This window comes from Coturnix japonica, chromosome 18, assembly GCF_001577835.2.
Source record: "Coturnix japonica isolate 7356 chromosome 18, Coturnix japonica 2.1, whole genome shotgun sequence".
Classification (NCBI taxonomy): domain Eukaryota; kingdom Metazoa; phylum Chordata; class Aves; order Galliformes; family Phasianidae; genus Coturnix; species Coturnix japonica.
The window spans coordinates 7,953,683-7,966,263 of record NC_029533.1 but is presented as its reverse complement, the minus strand read 5'-3'; the positions used below and the strand labels follow the sequence as shown (position 1 = coordinate 7,966,263).

At 39.5% G+C, this 12,581-nt stretch overlaps 1 protein-coding gene across 2 annotated transcripts in view; it reads left to right on the top strand.

Annotated features, from left to right (window-relative positions):
• The first annotated feature begins 9,929 nt into the window (after positions 1 to 9,929).
• ANKFN1 (ankyrin repeat and fibronectin type III domain containing 1) overlaps positions 9,930 to 12,581 on the top strand; it is a 103,306-nt gene continuing 100,654 nt past the window's right edge. For both annotated transcript variants that reach the window (XM_032448273.1, XM_032448271.1), the window contains exon 1: positions 9,930 to 10,033. The gene's annotated coding sequence lies outside the window, so the exon portion shown is untranslated. The remainder of the gene's footprint in view (positions 10,034 to 12,581) is intronic.

The following is a 12,581-nucleotide window of genomic DNA, read 5'->3' as shown; positions in this document are numbered from 1 at the left end:
TGTCAGACAACTTAAAACAATATAGAAATACGACATGTGGGAACATTAGGTAAATGGGTTAAGTTTCTTATCAGCTCACCTGTGAAGCCAAGGATACACTTGAGTGACATGGTGACTTTTGGTCTGGCCCTGTGTTTAGTCGTTGGTTTATATGGAGTAAGATTGTAACAATGAGGTAAGATTGTAACAATGGAAAAGCTCCAGAATCAGAAGCAAAGCAGGGTGGAAATAGTTTTGAGAATGTCTAGGATTATTGGTTTCAGAGACAAGATTAGAAGAGCAGTGCGGCTCAGTAAGCCAATAATCTCTAGCCAGGATCAGGCTGTCTTTGTCTTTTATTGAATAAAAAATAGCAAGGCTCTCAGATGGCCTACAGATGGTTTCCTATTAAGATCCTAAGACCATATGGTAAAAATTTGTCAAGGTTGGAGACTATGGCCATTTCTACATCGAAGTTCAGAACTTTGACTTACAATGAAAAGAATGTAATTAAAATTGTTGTGTTTGCTCAATGAGACAAGCTTCTGGATCCTGATAAGATGCTTGGGTGGAAACAATGCATTGTCAAGGAAAGGCTGCCAAAGGGAAAACATATTGAAACTGTATGGACTCCGAGTTGTCAGCACTGAATACCTCATATTCACTGAAAACTGTAATTTTAACTTGTGCAGTAGTAGGAAAGTTAAAAGTAAGAAAAAAATAGTTTTAGTTTAATAAATTTTATAGCATATCAAAACATATCTTAAAATCCCTTTCTTCCATTTTAGAAGGATGAAATCTCATGCCAGGTTGTTACAAACAAGACTATGACGGCCTCTTGGTATAAGCAATTTTACATTTTTTACATGGCTGTTTTGATTTCTCTATAGGTGACAGTCTTTCATAAGAAGTCATTTGTTCCTAGTTAGTAGAACTACATAACTTGCAACTAGAGTAATTTCAGAAGGGTATATAGAGAAGCAGCTCATTGAGATTCTTTTGTGGTAGTTCAAAGAGAATCTTTTTCTATTTCTAGCCACTTCTACTTGCAATGTGCAATAACCCCACAATCACAACGAGCAAGATACACTTCAGTCCAACTCCATCCTATAGTGAATAGAATGCTAGAAACAGTAAGATCCAAGTCAAATTTGTAACATTTGTTTCTTGACTTTAATAAAAATACCAAACAGGAGTGCTGGTGAGATCTGCAATAGCCCTCTGGCATTATAAGAAGCAGATTACAGATGAAATGTTCATTTCCTTTCACCTTGCATTGGAGAACCCTCTTATATCCTTTATAAAACAACAAAAACAGTGGAATGCTGTGGGCCATTTTGCACTGTTGACTGTGAGAACAATACAAAACGAGTTCCAGGGCAGCATGCTTTGTAAAAATGGAAATGGGATTGCTGTCTGGGGCGTGTTTTAGTCTTTCCCTGACTATGCCTTCATCATCCAGCTTGCAAGTCATCTTTACTGTTCGTATGATTTCAGGAGCTAATCATTACTTCTTCAATTTATTATCAAAGGGCATAGCAATGATGTATCTACAAGCTATCCTCTTGTAATAAGAAGTGCAAGATAGGTCTCTTTCTCCCTTCTCAGGTCCCTCTCCCATCTTTAAGTACATTCAGGACATAATTGATGCTCATCAGAGACAAAGCTTACCCCTTTCTAGGATCTAGTATCTGCCAAAGATGTACAACCAACAGCGTAGGCTAGGAATGAGGTTTATTACTGGAATTCTTTGTGCCGTACAAGCCCACACAGTCAGTAACTCAAAGCAGGATTACAAATCTCCTGGTACTGCGAAAAATACATCTCACCCCAGGCTACCAAAGAGTGAAGAAAGTACTGAAAAGCTGCCCATTAGCTTTTTATTTTCTTTGCTACGTACACAACCACTTCCTCAAATAAAGTGAAACTGAAGAGAAACTATTTATTTTTCCTAAGATATGTTCAAAACAGGCTTGATGTGTATTCATAGAAGGGTACTGCTTTCAAGTCAAACAATTTCCTTTCATTGCAACCACAGCAATAGAATAAGAAACTGAGTAACTAAAGCAGCAAAGTTGGGAGCTGTTAATGATGAATCTGAAACTGCCTTTGTTCTGTGACATTAATGTAATGACAGGTATGATCCAAAAAGAGAGGCTGCTGTAGCATGCAGGAAACAGCACTCTTCATAGCTCAGACTTAGTTACTAAATCAGCTTCTAGAAGGAACTGACAGCTTCACAAGAGATTAAAGGAAAGGCCATTCCATCAAGGGAACAGAAAACAAGTCGTTTACTCCTGAAGAAACAGCAACACTGTATGCATCCATGGGACCTTCTCCTACTTCCCTTTTGCGAAGATGAACATCTTTCTCCTGCAGTGTGAATGATGCGATGTAAGCTAGGAACACAATGGTTACTGGAAAAGCTGATCCAAAAGAAGACACCAGCATGAACACAATAAGCTTGAGAAGACAATTAAGCACGGATCTAACTACAAAAAATGAAATTGCTGGCCTAAAGTCTGAACAAGCAAACAGAGAATCATAACTGCTGGCTCCAAGCTCTGTAAATGCTTCCAACCAAGTATGAAGAAATATCCCCATCTGAGACTGCAAAGATGGGGTACATTACAATGGTAGGGTGGCTTTCCTTCAGATTATATCAAAATAATTGATGGGAATGATTTGTGGCATGGGAAAGTTTGCTCTTGTCACAAGGGAAAGAACTACTAAAAAGGCAGCCTTGGACTGTCTCAGGGGTAAAGGTTTTCCTGATTGAGATTATTTATAGAGAATTAGTTTTTATGGTGGGCGTTTTATTATTATTATTTTTTTTCTCTTGAAAATTCCATCGGTTCCTGTTATTCATTTCAGATGTTCCACATGAATGAAGCACAAGAAGGTGTCCTTCGCAGGAAAAATCCAGCAGGAACTCAGTAAACTCACCATCACTGTAAGTAAATTTACTATTCAGAAAATTACAGAAATTTATCAATAATATTTTGTCTTCTCCCTACTGGTCACCTAAGGCACTGGAAGGAATGGCGTATGCTAAAGCAAATCCTCTGCAGCACAGAATGCATGTGTAATACGTATGGTGCAATGAATTTATCTCCAACCAGATCAGAACTCTTGAGAGCAGTCTGCAGGTTTAAAGTATTTCCCAAGTTGCATCTGCCAGGACATTCTGCACAGGAAGCGGATTGTGACTGACTTCTTTGCATTTGCAGAACCAGATTTTTTCAGCAGCTGATTAACATTATTATATTTTACCAAGATTATTATACCACACTGTCTTCTACTCTTATTAACAGCTCTATTATGTTCAGCATGATTATAATAACAGTTTAATTCTCTGGAGTTTTCTATGCTTTTATGTTTCTTGTTAGCGATTCTAAGGAAAAGAACCTTCTCCTTGTTTAATAAGACATTCTTTTTTTCATACTTTCTTGGACAGCGAAAGATGTTTTAAATCAACATTTAAAACCATATTAATGTAAGGAAGCCCATATACCCCCAATAATTAAAGATGGAACTCTCACTAGAGAAAATATAATTTGAAAGCAATTTCTTCCATGAGTGTTGATTCAATAATAATAATAATAAAAAGCTTACACTTTTCAAATAGTAGCTACTAATGCTACATGAGCAGGAGCTCAAAGAATCCACTTGCCCCATAAAAGACTTCTATGTTTGGCTTTCTGTTTTAAAAGTGGAAACTCAGGTTATTTGGTGTCAAAAAGTCTCCTACACTGAAAGATTCCCAGACTTCACCAAGGCTACAAACAGCGAATGTGGCTCTAGCTGCTAAGTTTAACAGCTAACATATGAGGGCACTACAGTTACGGATACCAGATTTTCAGTACCTTTCTCCTGATGTCACTTCAGACAAATACTTAAGGATCTTGGTTCCTTGTCTGTGAAATGAAAATACTCTTCTCTTGTTTCCTGGGATGGGTGATGCTGTATGAGCCAGCAAGCTCATACTTCATTAAAGCACTACCAGCACTAAATAACTCAACAGTTGTGCTGCGAGAGGAACAGTTTGTCTGTGTCACAGGCAGCTGGGAAGCTACTCACCTTGTCTTTGTTAACATTATTGGTTCACTGTTTCAGAAGTTCCAGAAGTTTTAGAAATGGATTCTGGTCTGCTCTCTGCCCCATAAAATGTAAAAGTTAGGGCTGGCAGAAACAAATGGCTGAAGATACAATGCACTGTGAGACTGCAGGAGCCCCACGTCATTGGACATTTATCAGAGTTCACCAATGAAAGGCTTTTTTTGTGTGCAGTAAGTTTAAGTGAGTAGGAAAAACTAATGGCTTTGACTTCAGGAGGCCAGAAAGTCTGTAGACGAGCACTGTGCAGACCTTCAGACCGGCCTGCAAAGGCTCCTCCGTTCTTGCCCTCAACACTCCTATTATTGCCTTGCAATTGCTGCCAGTTGGCTTGGTAACCATGGGCATATTTGAACAGCTGAATGCTTCCCTCAGTTACACTTGGCACCACTACTAACTACAGGGGAGCTACAGGGTGTAAGTGAGGGCAGAACCAGCATCCGCTACAAACCAGGTCAAGGCCACCAAATGAATTTTTATCCTTATGTTTTAATCCATACCATTAGCAGGAGGAACCCACGGCACTACCTGTACCATCTTGCTTGAGAAAGCCAGGCTCCTGTCCAGAATTATGTTGTGCACCAAGCTCTGTCAGCACTCCAGCTGGGTAGAAGCAGTGCATTTCTTGCAGCCGAAGTGCAGCCCTGGTGTCACTCCCATCACTGCCATCCACCCATCACACCAAGCTAAGCCAGCCCTGCAGCTGCAGTTGAAGCAGTGCTTTGTTTTTACCACATATTTTCATTTCATAAAACAGAGCTAAGTACCCTGAAACTAAAGGAGTACTTTTTCATGCTGCTATAACTTGTGAAATAATGAGACATTTTGGTCTGTTAATTCCTCTGAAGTCTCACTGCAACGTTATGCTCTCTTCATTTGTGGTTGTGAAATATTTACTTTTCTATTTAGCAGATTATATGAAGCTGTATATTTTGTCTTGGGAGATACATACATACAAATCTATATATGTAAGGGGTTTTGATATCCTTTAAAAAAATAAATTGGCATCTATTCATAATTGTCTCCCCTCAGCCCTCCGGTGAGAATTCAGATATGATTCCCTTACTGTCTGAGAATGCCCCTCTGTCATTTTGTTCTCATTTTTAATCAGAGTCCATCTTAACAACCACCCTGCTCCCTTCATTCCCTCTCAGCTAAATACTCGATGTCTCCACTGCTGTCAGTTATCTTAGGGACCTGAATCCAGTAGCTACTGTGACTTTAAGTTGGCATCAAGGGATAAAGGAATGTACAAAGGAATTCACTGCTATTGAAGATACTAGCACTGTGTCATTCCTACAGGCTAAAGGAGCTTCTAGCAATCATTTTAACCATTCCTGAGGCAATAATGTAAGTCTGAGCAGACTCTCAGCAAATTTTAAGATGAATGGCTCTTGAACCTGGCTGACATTTCCAGAGCTGTATCACCAGAGCCAAACACAATGACAGTATAATCCCTCTACATTTATTAAGCATTTCCTTTTCCTAATCACAAGGATTTGCATTCACTATGCTGGCCAAGGGATTCTAGAAGAGAAAACTCACATTTCATTGAGCTTTCTGTAGAACTACATGTACACGTAGTTAGGACACATACAGTCACTAAGAATATTTCTGAAGTTGGAAAATTTGCTTTTCATTTGTGCAGCGTTTCACAGAAAGGACCAACAAATGAACATTAACTATGAACACTTTAGAAGTTTCTTTCTATTCAGGAACAGGGTGAAGGGGTGGTTTGTGGCACTTCATACTTGTGGGCATGTGCTGTCTTTTTTCCATGCATCCAGCTATGTGCAGTCTGCATCTGGGAGTCTTAGTGCTAAGTGTATTAAGTGTAAGATTAACAAATACATACCATAGTTACTCAAACTGGCCAGAACTGCATTTTTTTTTTCCAGTTTCAAAATTTGAAGGGAAAAAAATCCTGGCCATTGGTTTCACTCCTATATGGTACTGAAGAATTTGGTGAGGGAGACTGGAGGAAAAGGGAGTGAAGGGGACTTCTAATATTTCCATAAGACAAATCCTGGTAAAAGATGAATTAATTTAAGAGACAAAAGATGCATATGGCTTCCAAATATTTCAAGTCTTTCAGATTTTGTGAGGAAAAATGGTGTGTTTTGTTGTTGTCTTTGATACCCAGCACAGACCTACTTCTCACTCTATAGCCCCAGGATTTCTGAGACTTGGGTTACACAGAAGCCACAAAAGCCTGATTGACAGAGAGAGGCTGACATTGGTCTTGGAGCCCAGAACAACAAGATTCAGTTTTTCCAAGAAATCTCAAGCTGCTGTTTCTAAAGCAAACACTAAAAGCTACACTAAAGAATTTCAAAACAAGCACTGAGATGGTATTACAACAATCACATATATCTTAATCTCAGAGGCACTTTTGTGTTGAGTCAAGGATGAAAGCCCTCACAGTAACACGCAGCTAGTGAGGAGAGGAGACATCCCAAAAAAAACCCCCGGCTAAGTGAAGCGAAACACTGCACGTTCATTCCCTCTTTCAAAGAGCTTAGCCAAGGCTTTACCCTGTCCAATGCTGATTTTCCTGGATGCAAACACTTATGAACCTTCAGTCATGTGCACGTTTTGTCACTGCACTCCAGAGGGCAGTATGGCAATACCTATGAGATTTGTCTATCAACTCATGCAAGAACCCTCATAGTAACAGCAAAACACTGTTCCTCAAATTCATTATATAAAATTACAGTGGGATCATATTCCAATTGTTTTAACAAAACAACTACAGTATGGAGCATTGTTTAGTAAGGGGAGGCCATAAAATTCTGAAATTAAGCCCTAACCTGTATGTAGCTGAAGGTTTCATATAAATAATGCCAGCAAGACAAATGGGAATCCCTATATACTGCAACAATAAAAAAGCTTATGGAGTGTTGCTTTGCTTATTATGGGTTTTATCAGGGTTTTGTTGAGTGAAGCAGCAATTAAACTAAATACACTGTCCCAGAAAACATTTATGACTCTTCTGTCTACACAGAGCAAACTATACTGCAAGAGACTATGGCTTACACTCAAAACATGCTTAAGCTTTCTTTTCACTGGTTGAAAAGAACCTTGTGTGGGTCTCTTCACAAGGGATCTGATGAAATCGAAAATCTACTGGGTCAAATATTTTTAATTCTCATTCCTATAGCACTCATTTAACTCAACCAGCACCTTTTACAAACAAACTTTAGGTTATTTATGATGAAATAAGGACTTAGATTACTTATGAATTCAATAATCTGGTAGAGTGTTTTAAAAGGAAGAAATGTAATCCTGCATTTGATGAGCTTTGGAACAAGTCTTGTAGCCCACAGACATTTTCAGTTCTGGTCTGTTTTTCTGGAGCTGTTCAGACTGAAGAAGCTGATAATAAGAATTCTTACCAAAGAATTCTGCCAAAACTTCTCCTAAGAAAGTTTCAACAAATCACTTTTCTACCAAGGCCTGTACAATACTGGGGCTGTACTAATACTGTCCCTAAAGATGCTGAAATCCCACCCTCCCCACTCAGAAGAAGGATTTGTACAAGAAGGGATCAGTATGGGGAAATCAGTAATTAGAATCTGTAAACAGTCAAGTTTTGAGAGACGTTGGCTAAAAACAGCATATTTCAAAGGAAAATGCATTTTGTCTGGTCTCAAAAGACATAGATGCTGCCACAGAATGATTCTGACAGTTCATTAACTTTATCTGACAGCACTGCCCAGAGAAACGGGGATTTTTGGCTGAGTTCTGCTTTACTGTTTATCTGTTTCTTGCAAGTCAGGCAAACCTGCTTTCATTTCCGTTTGTCCACTTGCTTTTTATGAAAATAGATTTTAATAGTTCAGCTAGGAATTTTAATATATGAAACTCAAACTGTGTACAACATTTGCTGTCCAGGTTCAAACATGCCCCAGTTTAGTTAGTAACACCATTGTTCAGCCCTGTGACAAACAAGTGTAATTTTACTGTTGACAGATAATTATGGCAGCGGCCTCATAGACAAAAATGGATAGAAACAAATTGTTAAAAACAAACAAACAAACAAAATACAGTAAATGTTTATTTAACTGAACTCTTCAGTGAAACTAAGCTATTTCTATTATACAATAAAAGTAACAATATGGATTGTCTTAAAAGTGATAAGGAAAAGTGCCTACCTGAAGTATACCCTTCAGACTTGAAATTTCTATTCAAATCTTCTCCCATAGATACTTTGTTTTATGAGGGAGAAATTACTTTCTCTATGCTATATTTCTCAATGTGTTAAACCTACCCTCTGTTGCATTAAAACAGTGAGATGTTAGGGAAAGAAGCTATGTAATGATGCTTTTTGTACAACCTTGTAGCAGTACTGGCTGATCTCAGCCAGGGCTGCTAAGTGCTGTTTTTAAAACAAACATTCTTGTATATAGCTTTATTTCTCTGCCAACAACTTATGTCAGCCCCTAAGCTGCTCTAATATTTAATTAAAATACATCAATATTATGCTTTGAATGCCAGTATCTTGTTGCTTCCAACCACACACTAATTATGCTGGCCTCATTCGCACAGCATTTAATTGTCTGGTTGTTATCTGGAGATAATCCATAGTATTTTTCAGAGCTGTGGGTATGCTGGCTTTTTCCAAAAGACACCTGTGCTGTGTATAGGAAATTTTTATGAAGGAAAATCAGACTCTGTCACCTTCTTTGTCACCTCATTCCCTCCATGATTTCTGCATGGCAAGAGTATCAACCATGGCCTGTAAGGTCACTAGTTCTTGAACAGGACTGGCTGTGTGAGGAACTAAAACTGATACAAAGAGAAGACTGAAGCAGATACCTGAATGCATGCATCATTTAGCCATTAGCCACAGTACAATTATAATTCTTGCTCTACAGAGGTTATGATCCAAGGCCCCGACTCTGCAAGCCTTGAGCAAGAGCTTCAGTGACTCAAAACCAGATACTGAGAATCTTAAAATCCCGTTTCTAAAAGTCATAAACCTGCAGGAGAATTCATTTTGGGGGAAAAAAGCGTTTCTAGTGCTGTCATTGCACAAAAAGAGACTGGAAAACATGACACAGATGTTTCCTCAAGGCTCGGTAAACAGAAAGCAAATTAAAAAATACCCTTTTTTAAAAAAGAAAACTTTCTCTGGTAAAGACCACATCTTTTAAGTCCTACAGACCAGCCTGATGATGTTTTAATACCTCCGGCTGACAGAACGATCACTGCGACTATTCACAGAGCATAAAGATAAAAATGTGCAAAAGATCTTTGTCAGATCTGGGCCCGCAGCCAGCCCCACTCCCCAGGAGCATGTCATATGGCACTACTTCTAATTTTGGCTCAGACTTGTTTTGGTGAGTGCAAAACTTGCCTAGATCCAACGCTGGTTCTGCTTCTGCCATTTAAAGCTTTTCCATCACATATATAAACCTCTAAATAAAACTTACAAGGAAGCTTTTATCTGGATGTTTGTAAGAAAGTAAGAGGGGTGAAAGAAAACCACACTGGGGATGGAATCAGAGGCTGATTTGTGAGCCATAAATTATCACTGATTACAGTACATTCATTAAAAGCCTCTTCCTCAGTTTCCCTGCCTGCAGCCAGATTTCCACCTGCTTCTCTTTGCCCAATGCATTTGTCCCTGTGAAGCCACAGGAAATCAGCTTAAAATGACAGAAAAAGCCTAAACATGGTGATTTCTTTCATCTCCAGCATTATTCCCTACGATGTTGGCAATTAAATCTGCAATGCAACAGTTTGGCCCTGAAGCACCTTCTAGAAGCTTCCCGCCTGCCAGGCTCTCCTCAGCACCTCACGGCTGCTTCCTGCAGCCTCGGCCCTACCGGCGGGGCAGGGAAACAGCCGGTCCTTGTCCCGGCTTCTTCCAGGCCTTAAAGCAAAGGATGTGTGGGCCCACAGGCAGAGGAACACAGCAGGAAGAGTGCAGTCGGTAGGGATCTGCAGGGGGTGGGACATGGCAGCGTGGTATCCTTGGGGCTCCTCTCAGAGGGAGGAAGGGGGTGAAATCCCAGAAGTGAAGCATTGTTTGGAAGGCACAAACCTACAGTGCAGGCCTGAAATTGTGATCCTGGTTATAAGGGGGTCCAGGCATCACCTCAGACTCTACTTGGGACAGTTTCTGGCTTTGAGATGCAAAACGTCCACTTTAGACTCAGTGTAAGGAGTGACTTTCTGAGCTTAAACCCCTTCCTATCCACTTAGGGCATTAAGCATTGAAACTAAGTCTGTATCTAATCTCCACCTGATGAATTTCACTTCACTGTGACTTAGAACATCAAAAACCAGCTTCCCTTGGTGAGGTTTAATGGTAATTAAACCATTGATGATTATGAGTAAAATAACAGACATCCAAGCTTTAATGAGTCTGAGGTGATGCTCAGTTTAAATCAAGCAAGCAGTGACTTTTAGAGCAGTATGGTACCACACAGGTGAATTTGCAGAAGGCTTCTGGGCAACAATGGTCATGAAAATTCACAATGATCTATGAAATGAAACACTCAAAGGGAAACTAAGAGCTAATTTGGGCTGTTTCAGAAGCTGCTTTTGCATCCCAAAATGATACAAAGCCTGCTCCTTTTCCTGAGTCTTTTTCTGTTTGGCTCCTTGTGTATATGAAATGCTGAGCTGTTTATTGTTCATTCCTAATTTTGAATCTGTTTGAAACTACTTAATAAAACCTAAAATGACCTAGCTTTGCTTTGGCCACCAGGAGTTTCATATGGTTCTAGTAGCTGCTCATGTTGAAAAATGAACAACAAAAAAAGTCATGCTGCATTTATTACCAATCTTTGTTTTCCTTTTTCATTCCTTTTTCTCTCTTTCCTCATCCTTCAGTGTGGCTGTGGCATTGAATACAACTGAGGCAGAGTGGGTTCCAAGTTCTGGTACTTATTCTTGGCTCATTAATTTTTGGCAAAGAGGAGACATTTAAAAGGCCTGACGTTCTTGGATAGGTGATGATTGATCAAAAGTCAGCACAGTTAGTGTTTCTTTTTTTTTTCAGACTTGTGGTAATGTTATTCCCTAAAAGCTCACAAAAACAAAGCAATTAGGCTGGCTTAATCCAAGGAATGGTGGTGGCTGAACCATCCTCAGCACTGAAGATGGCAGATTTTCATGAGACTAACTTTTCTCTACTTATTTCTTACGTCTGCCAAAGTCTATTTTATAAAAAGACAAGGTGATGCTGTTGTGCTTAAGATGTGTTATCTGGATTATGCCAACTGTGCTCTTCAGGAATGTGACATTGTGAAATGAGATTTCCACACAGCCACACACAGGAATGAGCAGACACTGTATTTATTAGCCTAGTAAAAATACAATCTTATATCAATAACACCCAGACTCTCTCTCCATTTCTTCCTGTTTGTGTTGTATGTCTGAGTTAGTCTTGTTCTAAGCCAGTGTTGCCAGGTGTACTCACCAGAGTCTACTCATTGGAGCTGTGAATAGCAGCCAAAAATAGCTAGCCCTGTTTGGATGCTCCTGCAGAGGTAATAACTGAGAGCCAGTGAGAGTGTATGCAAAGGATATACACAGCTGTTGGCTGCTGGAGCTTTTAACTTGTCTGCTGAAGATGAAGATGCAACATCATGATGTGGGGGGCTATTAGCTGTCTGAACAGGGTGATTAGGAAGACACTGAGTGCTAACTTCAGGAACTTAAGTTCCTTTCATGCCTTAAGACATGTGGCTTTGGGTACGTTTACTTAGCCAGTACCTTTCTTGTGACTTTCCCTGTTTTGGAGCAGAATCATTTTGATCATGAAACTGAAAGATTAGAAATTGTGAAAATGGAACACTTCATTTTGATTAGGAATATGGCTGGACGACGAAGGCACAGAAGCCAGAAATGAAGAATTTCTGTCAGACTCTTCCTAGAAAATAAAGATGGCAGGAGAAAATTGATTTCTTTGAGTGCCAGTGTTTAATTCATTCTTGTCTGCAACCCAGTAAAGCTAGATTGCTGGTACTTTAGGAGAGCCAGACAGCTGCAAAGAGTCTGCTGAAGGGCCTGAAAGAAGTGAAAGGCTGTCTGTGTAATTTGAACTTTAGGAAGGAATGAAGAAAATGTTATCTAACTACAGTGCTGAGTCATTTTAGCCCTAGGAGCTGCTTAGGTCAGCTGAAAGGCTGAGAATAACGAATCAAGTATTTTATTGTGTCAGCAGAGGGTCCCTGCTGCAGTGTGGGCTGAAACTTGGGAGTGGAGATCTAAAAGGAAACATTATCAACAGCAGCTACTTGAAAAGTAGTGCAATTCGTTTGTTTCTGAGGATTATCAAAAGTTTTAGGAAATCCTGCCGTATCTCAAACTTCTAATGTTTCCATAAGGAATGCTCATATCTTGTTAATTATACTGTAGCATAATTACATTAGTGCTTGCTTAAGAGAAGCTTGGTTATACAATCTTTCCACATATTAGCCTCACCTTAAGCAAAATTCTCAGGTGCATCTACGGGAGTTAGAAGCCCAATA